The sequence below is a fragment of the Aegilops tauschii genome, chromosome 5 (assembly GCF_002575655.3).
Source record: "Aegilops tauschii subsp. strangulata cultivar AL8/78 chromosome 5, Aet v6.0, whole genome shotgun sequence".
NCBI classification, from domain to species: Eukaryota; Viridiplantae; Streptophyta; class Magnoliopsida; order Poales; family Poaceae; genus Aegilops; species Aegilops tauschii.
This window is the reverse complement of record NC_053039.3, coordinates 569,439,244-569,454,802: the sequence shown is the minus strand read 5'-3', so window position 1 is coordinate 569,454,802 and position 15,559 is coordinate 569,439,244. Positions and strand designations below refer to the sequence as shown.

At 52.2% G+C, this 15,559-nt stretch overlaps 1 pseudogene; it reads left to right on the top strand.

Moving 5' to 3' along the window:
• Window positions 1-13,283: 13,283 nt before the first annotated feature.
• LOC109739735 (putative cis-zeatin O-glucosyltransferase) lies at window positions 13,284-14,758 on the top strand (annotated as a pseudogene).
• The last annotated feature ends 801 nt before the right edge of the window (window positions 14,759-15,559 follow it).

Here is a 15,559-nt window from a genome sequence, read left to right as displayed (position 1 = left end):
TAAGGGTGTCAAGTTCCAATGGACAGACAAATGTCAGGAAAGTTTCCAAGCACTCAAAGACAAGTTGACTTCTGCTCCAGTTCTAGCTCCACCTGATACTAAGAAGGACTTTGTCATTTACTGCGACGCTTCCCGTCAAGGATTAGGCTGTGTCCTAATGCAAGACCGCAAAGTGATTGCTTATGCCTCTCGGCAATTGCGCCCTCACGAAGAGAACTACCCAGTTCACGACCTCGAACTTGCTGCTGTCATTCATGCGCTGAAGCAGTGGCGACATTACCTTCTCGGTAATCGTTGCGAGATCTTCACTGACCACCAAAGTCTGAAGTATCTGTTTACTCAGCCAGATCTGAACCTCCGTCAACAGAGATGGATGGAGCTTGTTGCAGACTTTGACTTGGGTATTTCCTATACGCCAGGCAAGGCTAATGTAATGGCTGATGCCTTGAGCCGCAAGTCTTACTGCAACCACCTCCAGGTTCACAAAGTTCAGCCCTCGCTTGTTGAAGAATTCAGGAAGCTGAACCTCCATATTGTCCCTTCGGGTGCACTCGCTCCCCCTCCTAAGGAGTTTGGCAAGGTGAACCTCCACGTTGTTACCCAGGGTTCCCTCAATACCCTAGTTGCTAAACCAGATCTCGAGGACAGCATCAAAAGGCTACAGAAGTATGACTCTGAAGCCCACAAGATTAAGCGCTACCTCGCAGAAGGAAAGCCCTCATTCTTTACTATTGCTGAAGATGGCACCTTATACTTCAAGGGCCGCCTAGTGGTGCCATGTGCAGAGAAAAACCTGGATATGACACAGGAAGTTATGAAAGAAGCTCATGATACACCTCTGTGTATCCATCCTGGTAGTACAAAGATGTACCAAGACATCCGTCAGAGATTCTGGTGGTCTAATATGAAGCAAGCCATTGCTCGTTATGTTGCTGAGTGTGACGTTTGCCGTCGTATCAAAGCAGAACATCAAAGGCCTGCTGGAACTCTGCAACCTATCTCTATTCCTGAATGGAAATGGGACCATGTTGAGATGGACTTCGTCACTGGATTTCCCAAATCACAGAAAGGTAATGATGCTATTCTTGTCGTCATTGACCGGCTTTCCAAAGTTGCACATTTCCTGGCAGTCAAAGAAACGATCACTGCTAGCCAGTTGGCAACGCTCTATATGTCCAGGATTGTTTCACTCCACGGTATTCCATTGGTTATCAGCTCAGACCGTGGCAGCTTATTCACTTCAAGATTCTGGGCAAGTTTCCAAGAAGCTATGGGAACTCATCTGTCATTCAGTACTGCGTTTCATCCTCAATCGCAAGGGCAAGTTGAACGCGTCAACCAAGTTCTCGAAGACATGCTTCGAGCTTGTGTTATTTCCTTCGGCAAGAAATGGGAGGAATCTCTCCCGTATGCTGAGTTCTCTTATAATAATAGCTATCAAGCTAGTCTGAAGATGGCCCCCTTCGAAGTGTTATATGGACGAAAGTGTCGAACCCCTCTGAACTGGTCAGAAACTGGGGAACGTCCACTCTTCGGTCCGGATATTATCCAAGATGCCGAAGAACAAGTCCGCATTATTCGCAAAAATCTCAAGACTGCTCAGTCACGTCAGAAGAGTCAGTATGACCGTCATCATAAAGACATGGTCTATCAACCTGGCGAAAAGGCTTATCTTCGAGTCACACCTATGAAGGGTGCTCACCGCTTCGGGATCAACGGCAAACTAGCTCCTCGCTATATTGGCCCATTCACTATTCTCGAAAGGCGTGGAAAAGTGGCATACCAACTGGAGCTACCGCCGAACCTTTCTCAGGTTCACGATGTGTTCCATGTGTCACAGCTCCGCCGTTGCTTCAAGGATCCAATCCGAGCTGTGGGTCATGAAGTGCTCGAATTGCAGCAAGACCTCTCCTATAAGGAACATCCGGTCCGCATTCTCGACCAAGCTGAACGCCGCACACGTCAGAAGGCGATCAAGTTTCTCAAAGTCCAGTGGTCGCACCATTCTGAAGATGAGGCCACTTGGGAACGAGAGGATCGTCTGCGCGAAGAATACCCCACACTGTTTCCTTCTACCTCCTAAATCTCGGGACGAGATTTCTTGTAGTGGAGGAGATTTGTAACACCCCGAGAATCATGCTACAGTAACTCCCTGTGATTAAGCTAATCATGTTGCTAAACAGGGCTTGATCACAATTGCATCAAATTTCTTTTCAAACTCCCAGTTCAAACTTCAATTAAAATCAAAGTGGAAAATAAAAGTTTTCAAAAATTTGAACAAAAATGTTCGGTGGGTGCCAGAAATTGCACTGATAATTATGGTGGAGAAAACACATTTTTATAAAATACCTAAATACTTTTAAATGAAATAAAACAGAAAAGAAAATAAACAAATAAAAAGAAAAAGCAAAAGAACACAGCACAGACAAAGAAAAAGAAAAAAAGGAGAGAAGGCCCTCCCCCCCCACTGGACCGCTGGCCCAACTGGGCCGACCCCCGGCCCAGCCGGCCTAGCCCATCTCCCACTCCCCCTCGCCCCCTTCCCTGTTCCCCCGACCGGGGTCGGAACAGGGGCCGTCCCCGCCGCACCCCCTCGCCGGCGACGGGGAGGATAAGGGCGCCAGCTCCCCCCCGCCTCCTCGGGCCTCTCTCCCACTCGCCCCGCTCTCCTCTCGGCCCCTGCGCCTCCCTCTTCCCCCCCAGATCCACCTCCCTCTCCCCTTCGATCCCCACTGCCCGAGCGCGCTCGCCGCCGTTCCCGTCGTTCACACGGCCACCGTGCCCCAATCGCCACCTCGCCGTGTCATACGCCGTCGCCGCCCTCGACTACACCACCTCCGCCTCTCCGTTGAAGCTCGGAGCCACTGCAACGGCCTCCCCGAGCTCGTCTTCAACTTCGGACGCCGGCGACCCCCTCCTTCCCCGGCGCCGACCTGCTGCTCCTAAGCTCTCACCGGCCTCCGTGTGCCGCGCGGTGAGCCTCTTCCCCCCTCCTCCCCTGTCCTTTCTCTCTCGCGCGCCCCCTAGCTTCTTCCCCGCGCGCGCCCGAACGCCGCGCCGCGGAGCTCGCCGCCGGCGGGTCTCCGGTGACCTTATGGTCACGGGCTCAAGCCCGTTGCACTCCCCACCTCGCATAGATGCCCCCCCAGCCCCTCCGCTTGCTCGATAGCCCGCCGTAGCCTCGTTTCCGTCGGGCACCCTGCGCGCCGCCGCCTCTGCCGCTCGCCGGCGCCGATTCCGGCCAAGTCCGGCGAAGCCCCGGCCACCCCTGGATGCGGCGCTGCGAGCCCTTTCGAATGGGTCTAGCCCCGCTCCTCCCCGAGCCCCGTAGCGCGATTCCGGCCAACTCCGGCGAGGGGCCGCCGCTGCTTTGGTCGCCGGAGTTGCTCCGGCGCCGGCCGCCGACGTGGCCGGCCTGGGGCCACCCCAGGGCCACTGCCAGTGGGCCCCGTGGGCCCCAGTTGACTGGGTTGACCCAGTCAACTGCTGACTGGGCAGGCCCAGCCACAAAAAAAAAAGGAAAAATGTTTTATAAATAAAAATAATTAATTAATCTAATCACTCACTGACAGGTGGGCCCAGTAGTTAATTAACTAAAAATTAATTAGTTTAATCTTCTGTTAACCCACTGTCTATGACAAGTGGGTCCCCCGTGTCAGTTTGACCAGTCAACCGGACTGTTGACCGCTGACGTCACTCATACGTCATGCTGGCGTCATATCCCTTTTCTGTTAATTAAATAATTCCAGAAATTCAAATAATCTTTGAAAATTCATATCTTTTAAACCGTAACTCGGATGAAAATGTTTTCTATATGAAAGTTGCTCAGAACGACGAGACGAATCCGAATACGAAGTCCGTTCGTCCACCACACCTCCCTAACCTATCGAACTAGCAACTTTCCCCCTCCGGTCCGTCTGTCCGAAAACGCGAAACATCGGGAATACCTCCCGGATGTCCCCCCCCTTCGCCGGTACCACCTACTGTCGCGTTAGGACACACCTAGCACCGCTCATTGTCATGTCACGCATCGTCATGCTTATGTTTGCATTGTATTTACTGTTTCTTCCCCCTCTTCTCTCCGGTAGACTACGAGACCGACACTGCTGCTGCCCAGTTCGACTACGGAGTCGACGACCCCTCCTACTTGCCAGAGCAACCAGGCAAGCCCCCCCCCCCCCTTGATCACCAGATATCGCCTATTCTTCTCTATACTGCTTGCATTAGAGTAGTGTAGCATGTTACTGTTTTCCGATATCCTATCCTGATGCATAGCCTATCCTTGCTACCACTGTTGTTACCTTTACCTGCAATCCTACATGCTTAGTATAGGATGCTAGATTTCCATCAGTGGCCCTACATTCTTGTCCGTCTGCTGTGCTATACTATCGGGCCATGATCACCTGGGCGGTGATCACGGGTATATACTTATATACTACATACATGACACATGTGATGACTAAAGTCGGGTCGGCTCGTAGGAGTACCCGCAAGTGGCTCTTTGTGGCGGAGCGACAGGGCAGGTTGAGACCACCCAGGAGAGAGGTGGGCCTGGCCCTGGTCGGCGTTCGCGGATACTTAACACGCTTAACGAGATCTTGGTATTTGATCTGAGTCTGGCCATTTGGTCTATACGCACTAACCATCTACGCGGGAGTAGTTATGGGTATCCCGGCGTCGTGGTATCAGCCGAAGCCTTCTTGACGTCAGCGACTGAGTGGTGCGCGCCGGATTGGACTGGAACGCCACTAGGCTAGGTCTGCTTCCGGCCGCGTACACAACGTGCAGGTGTGCATAGGGCGATGGGCCCAGACCCCTGCGCGCATAGGGTTAGACCGGCGTGCTGACCGCTCTGTTGTGCTTAGGTGGGGCTGCGACGCGTTGATCTTACGAGGCCGGGCATGACCCAGAAAAGTGTGTCCGGCCAAATGGGATCGAGCGTGTTGGGTTATGTGGTGCACCCCTGCAGGGAAGTTTATCTATTCGAATAGCCGTGTCCCTCGGTAAAAGGACGGCCCGGAGTTGTACCTTGACCTTATGACAACTAGAACCGGATACTGAATAAAATACACCCTTCCAAGTGCCAGATACAACCCGGTGATCGCTCTCTAACAGGGCGACGAGGAGGGGATCGCCGGGTAGGATTATGCTATGCGATGCTACTTGGAGGACTTCAATCTACTCTCTTCTACATGCTGCAAGATGGAGATGACCAGAAGCGTAGTCTTCGACAGGACTAGCTATGCCCCTTTTATTCTGGCATTCTGCAGTTCAGTCCACTGATATGCCCCTTTACACATATACCCATGCATATGTAGTATAGCTCCTTGCTTGCGAGTACTTTGGATGAGTACTCACGGTTGCTTCTCTCCCTCTTTTCCCCCTTTTCTTTTCTATCTGGTTGTCACAACCAGATGTTGGAGCCCAGGAGCCAGACGCCACCATCGACGACGACACCTACGTCACTGGAGGTGCCTACTACTACGTGCAGGCCGCTGACGACGACCAGGAGTAGTTAGGAGGATCCCAGGCAGGAGGCCTGCGCCTCGTTCGATCTGTATCCCAGTTTGTGCTAGCCTTCTTAAGGCAAACTTGTTTAACTTATGTCTGTACTCAGATATTGTTGCTTCCGCTGACTCGTCTGTGATCGAGCACTTGTATTCGAGCCCTCGAGGCCCCTGGCTTGTATTATGATGCTTGTATGACTTATTTATGTTTTAGAGTTGTGTTGTGATATCTTCCCGTGAGTCCCTGATCTTGGTCGTACACATTTGCGTGCATGATTAGTGTACGGTCAAATCGGGGGCGTCACAGCCGCGCTACTTTCTGGTTCGAGAGGGGTCATCTCATCAAGTTCCACTTTCCTCCCACTTACTTCTTTCGAGAGAAACTCTTTCTCCAGAAAGGACCCGTTCTTGGCAACGAAGATCTTGCCTTCGGATCTGAGGTAGAAGGTATACCCAATGGTTTCCTTAGGGTATCCTATGAAGACGCATTTTTCCGACTTGGGTTCGAGCTTTTCAGGTTGAAGTTTCTTGACATAAGCATCGCATCCCCAAACTTTAAGAAACGACAGCTTAGGTTTCTTTCCAAACCATAATTCATACGGTGTCGTCTCAACGGATTTTGACGGAGCCCTATTTAAAGTGAATGCGGCAGTCTCTAAAGCATAACCCCAGAATGATAGCGGTAGATCGGTATGAGACATCATAGATTGCACCATATCCAATAGAGTGCGATTATGACGTTCGGACACACCATTACGCTGAGGTGTTCCAGGCGGCGTGAGTTGTGAAACAATTCCACATTTCCTTAAGTGTGTGCCAAATTCGTGACTCAAATATTCCCCTCCACGATCTGATCGTAAGAAGTTTATTTTCCTGTCACGTTGATTCTCAACCTCACTCTGAAATTCCTTTAACTTTTCAAAGGTCTCAGACTTGTGTTTCATTAAGTAGACATACCCATATCTACTCAAGTCATCAGTGAGGGTGAGAACATAACGATAGCCACCGCGAGCCTCAACGCTCATTGGACCGCACACATCAGTATGTATGATTTCCAATAAGTTGGTTGCTCGCTCCACTGTTCCGGAGAACGGAGTCTTGGTCATTTTGCCCATGAGGCATGGTTCGCACGTGTCAAATGATTCATAATCAAGAGACTCCAAAAGTCCATCTGCATGGAGTTTCTTCATGCGTTTGACACCAATGTGACCAAGGCGGCAGTGCCACAAGTATGTGGGACTATCATTATCAACCTTACATTTCTTGGCATTCACACTATGAATATGTGTAACATCACGTTCGAGATTCATTAAGAATAAACCATTGACCAGCGGGGCATGACCATAAAACACATCTCTCATATAAATAGAACAACCATTATTCTCGGATTTATATGGGTAGCCATCTCGCATTAAACGAGATCCAGATACAATGTTCATGCTCAAAGCTGGCACTAAATAACAATTATTGAGGTTTAAAACTAGTCCCGTAGGTAAATGTAGAGGTAGCGTGCCGACGGCAATCACATCGACCTTGGAACCATTCCCGACGCGCATCGTCACCTCGTCCTTCGCCAGTCTCCGCTTATTCCGCAGCTCCTGCTTTGAGTTACAAATATGAGCAACCGCGCCGGTATCAAAAACCCAGGAGCTACTACGAGCGCTGGTTAGGTACACATCTATAACATGTATATCACATATACCTTTGGTATTGCCGGCCTTCTTATCCGCTAAGTACTTGGGGCAGTTCCGCTTCCAGTGACTGTTTCCCTTGCAATAAAAGCACTCAGTCTCAGGCTTGGGTCCATTCTTTGTCTTCTTCCCGGCAGCTTGCTTACCGGGCGCGGCAACTCCCTTGCCGTCTTTCTTGAAGTTCTTCTTGCCCTTGCCTTTCTTGAACTTAGTGGTTTTATTCACCATCAACACTTGATGTTCCTTTTTGATCTCCACCTCCGCTGATTTCAGCATTGAATATACCTCAGGAATGGTCTTTTCCATCCCCTGCATATTGAAGTTCATCACAAAGCTCTTGTAGCTAGGTGGGAGCGACTGAAGGATTCTGTCAACGACCGCGTCATCCGGGAGATTAACTCCCAGCTGAGACAAGCGGTTGTGCAACCCAGACATTTTGAGTATGTGTTCGCTGACGGAACTATTCTCCTCCATCTTACAACTGTAGAACTTGTCAAAGACTTCATATCTCTCGACCCGGGCATGAGCTTGGAAAACCATTTTCAGCTCTTGGAACATCTCATATGCTCCGTGCTGCTCAAAACGCTTTTGGAGCCCCGGTTCTAAGCTGTAAAGCATGCCGCACTGAACCAGGGAGTAATCATCACTACGTGACTGCCAGGCGTTCAGAACGTCTTGAGTTGCTGGGAAAACAGGTGCATCACCTAGCGGTGCTTCAAGGACATATGCTTTCTTGGCAGCTATGAGGATAATCCTCAGGTTACGGACCCAGTCCGTGTAGTTGCTACCATCGTCTTTCAGTTTGGTTTTCTCTAGGAACGCGTTGAAGTTGAGGGCAACATTAGCGTGGGCCATTTGATCTACAAGACATATTGTAAAGGTTTTTAGACTAAGTTCATGATAATAAAGTTCATCTAATCAAATTATTAACGAACTCCCACTCAGACAGACATCCCTCTAGTCATCTAAGTGATACATGATCCGAGTCAACTAGGCCGTGCCCGATCATCACGTGAGACGGACTAGTCATCATCGGTGAACATCTTCATGTTGATCGTATCTGCTATACGACTCAGGTTCGACCTTTCGGTCTCTTGTGTTCCGAGGCCATGTCTGTACATGCTAGGCTCGTCAAGTCAACCTAAGTGTATTGCGTGTGTAAATCTGGCTTACACCCGTTGTATGCGAACGTTAGAACCTATCACACCCGATCATCACGTGGTGCTTCGGAACAACGAACCTTCGCAACGGTGCACAGTTAGGGGGAACACTTTCTTGAAATTTTAGCGAGGGATCATCTTATTTATGCTACCGTCGTTCTAAGCAAATAAGATGTAAAACATGATAAACATCACATGCAATCAAATAGTGACATGATATGGCCAATATCATTTTGCTCCTTTTGATCTCCATCTTCGGGGCGCCATGTTCATCATCGTCACCGGCATGACACCATGATCTCCATCATCATGATCTCCATCATCGTGTCTTCATGAAGTTGTCTCGCCAATTATTACTTCTACTACTATGGTTAACGGTTAGCAATAAAGTGAAGTATTTACATGACGTTTCAGTTGACACGCAGGTCATAAATAAATTAAGACAACTCCTAGGCTCCTGCCGGTTGTCATACTCATCGACATGCAAGTCGTGATTCCTATTACAAGAACATGATCAATCTCATACATCACATATATCATTCATCACATCCTTCTGGCCATATCACATCACATGACACTTGCTGCAAAAACAAGTTAGACGTCCTCTAATTGTTGTTGCAAATTTTTTAGGTGGCTGCTATAGGTTTCTAGCAAGAACGATTCTTACCTACGCCAAAACCACAACATGATATGCCAATTTCTATTTACCCTTCATAAGGACCCTTTTCATCGAATCCGATCCGACTAAAGTGGGAGAGACAGACACCCGCTAGCCACCTTATGCAACTAGTGCATGTCAGTCGGTGGAACCTGTCTCACGTAAGCGTACGTGTAAGGTCGGTCCGGGCCGCTTCATCCCACGATGCCGCCGAATCAAGATAAGACTAGTAACGGCAAGTAAATTGACAAAATCAACGCCCACAACAACTTGTGTTCTACTCGTGCATAGAAACTACGCATAAACCTGGCTCATGATGCCACTGTTGGGGATCGTAGCAGAAATTAAAATTTTCTACGCATCACCAAGATCAATCTATGGAGTTTACTAGCAACGAGAGGGGAGGAGTGCATCTACATACCCTTGTAGATCACGAGCGGAAGCGTTCAAGAGAACGGGGTTGATGGAGTCGTACTCGCCGTGATCCAAATCACCGGTGATCCAAGCGCCGAACGGACGGCACCTCCGCGTTCAACACACGTACGGAGCGGTGACGTCTCCCACGCCTTGATCCAGCAAGGAGGAGGGAGAGGTTGAGGAAGAAGGCTCCAACAGCAGCACGACGGCATGGTGGTGGTGGAGTGACAGTTCTCCGGCAGAGCTTCGCCAAGCACACGCGGAGGAGGAGAGGTGTTGGGGAGGGGAGGGGCTGCGCCTTGGATGTGGTGCTGCAGCCCTCCCCTCACCCCTCTATTTATAGAGAGAAGGGGGAAGGGGGCCGGCCCCTCTAGATGGGATCTAGAGGGGGGGGGGCGGTGGCCAAGGGGGAGGTGGCTTGCCCCCCAAGCAGGGGGGGGCGCCCCCCTTTAGGGTTTCCCCCAAACCCTAGGCGCATGGGCCCTAGGGGGGTTGGCGCCCAGCCCACTAAGGGCTGGTTCCCTTCCACCTACAGCCCATAAGGCCCTCCGGGGCAGGTGGACCCTCCCGGTGGACCCCCGAAACCCCTCCGGTGGTCCCGGTACAATACCGGTATACCCCCGAATATTTCCGGTGACCGTATGGTGACTTCCCATATATAAATCTTTACCTCCGGACCATTCTGGAACTCCTTGTGACGTCCGGGATATCATCCGGGACTCCGAACAACATTCGGTAATCACATACAAACCTTCCTTATAACCCTAGCGTCATCGAACCTTAAGTGTGTAGACCCTACGGGTTCGGGAATCATGCAGACATGACCGAGACACCTCTCTAGCCAATAACCAACAGCGGGATCTGGATACCCATGTTGGCTCCCACATGTTCCACGATGATCTCATCGGATGAACCACAATGTCGAGGATTCAAGCAATCCCGTATACAATTCCCTTTGTCAATCGGTACGTTACTTGCCCGAGATTCGATCGTCGGATCCCAATACCTCGTTCAATCTCTTTACCGGCAAGTCACTTTACTCGTTCCGTAATGCATGACCCCGTGACTAACTACTTAGTCACATTGAGCTCATTATGATGATGCAATACCGAGTGGGCCCAGAGATACCTCTCCGTCATACGGAGTGACAAATCCCAGTCTCGATCCGAGCCAACCCAACAGACACTTTCGGAGATACCTGTAGTGCACCTTTATAGCCACCCAGTTACGTTGTGACGTTTGGTACACCCAAAGCATTCCTACGGTATCCGGGAGTTGCACGATCTCATGGTCTAAGGAAATGATACTTGACATTAGAAAAGCTTCAGCAAACGAACTACACGATCTAGTGCTATGCTTAGGATTGGGTCTTGTCCATCACATCATTCTCCTAATGATGTGATCCCGTTATCAATGACATCCAATGTCCATGGTCAGGAAACCGTAACCATCTATTGATCAACAAGCTAGTCAACTAGAGGCTCACTAGGGACATGTTATGGTCTATCTGTTCACACATGTATTACGATTTCCGGATAACACGATTATAGCATGAACAATAGACAATTATCATGAACAAGGAAATATAATAATAACCATTTTATTATTGCCTCTAGGGCATATTTCCAACAGATTGTTGGAATGGGAGAAGCACTTGTTCTTCTTGGACACATCTAACCTCAATGAGGCGCAAAAGGAGTATGTCAAGCTTGCCCGTGAAGAAGTCTTGATCCAAAAAAGAGCCATGATTCGTGCAATGGGTGGCGGTGGCCTTGGCGCTATGGGTGGTGGTGGCCTCGGCGCCATGGGTGGCGGTGGCCTTGGCGCCATGGGTGGCATGGGTGGCTTCGGAGGTACCGTGGGCGGTTTAGGTGCCATGGGAGGCATGGGTGGCTTTGGAGCACCCCCCGACGCTATGGCAGCCATGGGAGGCATGAGTTTTGCTTCTCTCATGGGAGGCATGGGTGCACCTCCGGCCGCCATGGGCGGAATGTCTTTTGATGTGCCTCCTCACACACATTCCCATGAAGATGCCGTTGAAGATCTTGCCAACACCGTCGGAGCTTCACGTGATGCGGTGCGCGATGAGGAGAGGGAGGAAGATTCATCTTCGGAGGCGGAAGAATCGTCTTCCGAAGATGAGGACGAGGATTGATGTGTCTTTCGTTTGTGTCTTGGACTTGGTTTGTATTTTGAACTTGGTTGGATGAACTTGTGGGCATGATTTTGAACTTGTGGGCATTAACTTTTATTCATCAACTTGTTTGTGCGAAAGTTTATATGTCATGTTCATTGCATTTTGAATGTTTCAAATTCATTTTGTGTCCAAAATGCCATATATGCAATGCCCCGGCGAGTCGCGCGCGCTGCATTTTTTGCGCACTGCTGGAGCGGCGCGCGCGCTGCATTTTAGCGCGGCTGTTGGAGCCAGCGCTGGCGGCCGCGCAAAACCAGGCGAACGGCGCGCGGCAAACTAGTTTTTAGCGCGCGGCACGAAGCGCGGCTGTTGGAGATGCTTTAAGTAAGAGCATCTACGACCACAAGTACCAAAACCATCCTCTAAGCACCTGCGGACGCGTCCGGGTGCGTTCACGGACAGTGATCGGATAGCATAGAAAAACGCTCACCGCATTCATGTATCTCAAACTTCATAGTTTATACCTCAAATCCATACAAGCCATGCAGATTAAAAACCTGTACTACGTAGGAATCTTATTACTAATCGTCGGAGATGTCCACGATCTTTGTGCGCGGCTCCGAGTAGATGGGCAACTGTGACGGTCTGCCGCGTGCGGCATGCGGCAGCTTCGGCTCGTCATTGAACGCACTAGAGGTGAAGAGCTCGTCGATCTACTAAAAAAAATAGCTTGTCGATTTTCGCCCTCTGCTGCTGGATGAAGCGCTGATTGGCCTGCATATAGGCCTCATCCTGGATGGACTCTGGGATGTCGGTCTGCTCTGCTATCTTCTCCGCCTGGACGACCTCGAACTCTGCCATGGCGTCCTCCATGGCGAAGCCTGCAGCCGGCTCTGCTTCCTCCTCCGGATCTGCCCCCTTCTCCTCCTCCTCCTCCTCTGGATCCGCCCCTTCCATGGGCTGGGGGTCCTGCTCTGCCTCTGGTTGATGCAGCCCCTTCTCTGCCTCCTCCTCCTCCGGCTCCGGCGAATCCGGAGGCAGGCTAGCTACGACACGAGCAGCACGCCTTGCCCGGATCCCCTCCTCGAGCTGCAGCCGATGTTCTAGCGTCAACATGGCGTAGGTGGTGATCCTTTGTCGGACCATGGCTAGTGGCTACGATGAGAGCGGATGGAAGTTGGCAGCGCGGGTGGGAAGAGAGGAAAGCAATGGGGACGACAAGGGTTCCTCGGGCGGCAAGCCGGAGCGGCGCGGAGCAGAGGAGGCACCCGTCGGACCAACGATCGCTTTGTGTCCCCACGTGGGTCCTTGCGGTCAGTCCGACGTGGCGCCCGCGTCCGGGCGTCTCAATATCCGCCTCAGATATGGGCCTGTATGATGAGTGCCAACTAGAATAATCAGGTTCATTGGTAATTTTTTAGATGGTTTTCTTCTTCACAATGTATAATAGTTTTAGATTGTTTTCTCTAAAACTATGGGGTCAATTGACCCCACAGATTACATGTAGAGTCGTTGGGAGTGTCGATCGGCCGGGGCGTTTGGGCCAGATGTGGGGCGTCCAGTTGGGTGCCAAATTTCCGTCCGGATAGTGACTGGTTATAGGGTCCGGTTGTAGATGATCTAAGTGTATTAATCTGTGAATCATCTTCGATCCTGAGAAAAAAAATGGCCATGAAGCTTCCGCTGTGACCTGCCCACCTGTGTTGGCTTGTGGTTTGCTCACTGCCGCCTACTCCATATAACCCGCCATAGCGCCGTTCAGCCTCATCATCGGCGATGGATTCTGTGGCCGTCGTGGCGGTGCCGTTCCCGGTGCAGGGCCACCTCAACCAGATGCTACACCTGTCGCTGCAGCTCGCGTCCCGCGGCCTGGACGTGCACTACGCCGCGCCCGCGCAGCACCTCCGGCAGGCGCGCGCGCGTGCACGGCTGGGCCGAGGACGCGCTCCAGTCCATCCACTTCCACGACCTCGGCATCTCCAGCTACGTCTCGCCGCCTCCAGACCCCACCGCCGACTCGCCCTTCCCGTCACACCTCATGCCCCTCTTCAACGTCTACATCGCCGGCGCGCGCGCTCCGCTCTCCGGCTCCTGCCGCCGCCGCGTAGTCGTGGTGCACGACCGCATCAACGCCTTCGCCTCCGAGGAGGCGGCGCGGCTGCCCAACGCCGAGGCGTTCGGGCTGCACTGCCTGGCCCTGTCGATGCTCGTCGGGAGAATGGACGCCGGCCACCGGCTGCTGCGTGAGACCGGCCTGGCCTTCCGCGCCGTCGAGCACTGCGCGACCAAGGAGTTCGTGGAGTTCGCCGGCCGGGCCAGGCCGTCGAAACAGATCTCGCCTGGTGCCGGCATCCTGGCAAACACGTGCCGCGCTCTCGAGGGCGATTTCATCGACGTTGTCGCCGGGCACCTGGCCGCCGACGGCAAGAAGCTCTTCGCCGTCGGGCCGTTAAACCCGCTGCTCCACCACGCCAGCGCGCCGGAGCAGAGCGAGCGGCGGCACGAGTGCCTGAACTGGCTCGACGAGCAGCCCCCGGCGTCGGTGCTCTACGTGTCCTTCGGCACCACGTCGTCTCTGCGAGCGGAGCAAATCGAGGAGCTCGCGGCCGCGCTGCGCGGCAGCAGACAACGCTTCATCTGGGTGCTGCGCGACGCCGACCGCGGCGACATATTCGCGGAGGCCGGCGGCGAGAGCCGCGGCCGCCACGGGAAGATGCTGTCGGAGTTCACCAGGCACACCCAAGGGACTGGGCTGGTGATCACCGGGTGGGCGCCGCAGCTGGAGATCCTAGCGCACAGCGCCATGGCGGCGTTCATGAGCCACTGTGGCTGGAACTCGACCGTGGAGAGCCTGAGCCACGGCCGGCCGATTCTCGCCTGCCCATGCACTGCGACCAGCCGTGGGACGCGGAGCTTGTCTGCAACTACCTCAAGGCCGGCATCCTCGTGCGTCCATGGGAGAAGCACGGCGAGGTGATCACGGCGAAGGCCATCCAGGAAGTGATCGAGGAGGCCATGCTCTCTGACAAGGGAATGGCCGTGCGGCAACGGGCCAGGGTGCTCGGGGATGCCGTCCGCGGCTCCGTGGTGGGCGCAAGGACCTGGATGATTTCACTGCGTACATCACCGATTATCCTACATCAACGGACAAACAACGGACCTTTACGGGCTCTCTTCACACAAATTAAACCCCCCCCCCCCCCCCCCCCCCCGGCTCGCGATTTTCAGGGGTGTGGGCCCCTCCACCCTCCCTAATCCAATCAGCAAAGGCCAACTAAGATCAATCCGTGAACTCCGTAAAACCTTGCCCGTGACTCTAGCATTACTCGTACATCACAAGGTGATCAATAAAATGGAGTTAATTGCTCAAAACCACCACATTTGTGGCTAGGGTACTCCAAAACTATCGCTTTCGTCAAAAATTACAAAAAACCACCACTTCTGCGCCAAGTGGATAACAAATCGCACTAATTCGAAATTGAGCGCGTCTAACAGCAAACCTGACGGGTGGGACCGCTGATATGTCGAAGGCTAATCCTAGTTGATGTTTGACCAGCTGAGGTGGACGGGGGTCCCACCTGTCGGCTCTCCTTTCCTTCTCTTATCTCCTCTCCTCCTTCCTTCCAACAGGAGCGGTTGAGGAACAGCGGCGGCGGCTGACCCTGCTAGCTCCGGCGAGGCCGAACCCCCGCGCCCCAGCATGCTCCGGTGTGGCCGTGCCCACCTTTGCCGGGTGGATCCGGTTGAAAGAACATGCGGTGCCCCCATGTTTGGTTTTGGTAATTGATGACAATATCTATGGACTAATGGTTGCATTGAGTTATATTTATAGGATTTGTCCATAGGCTTTTCTTGAAGTCCATGTGTTGGTTTCAAGGAGTTTATGAGTTGACCAAGGTGCTATAAGGAATTATCCAAAGATCGGTCATGTGAGTGTTGAGCTTATTGCAAGCATGTCTTGAAGAAGAAGATTGTGTGATCATTCATGT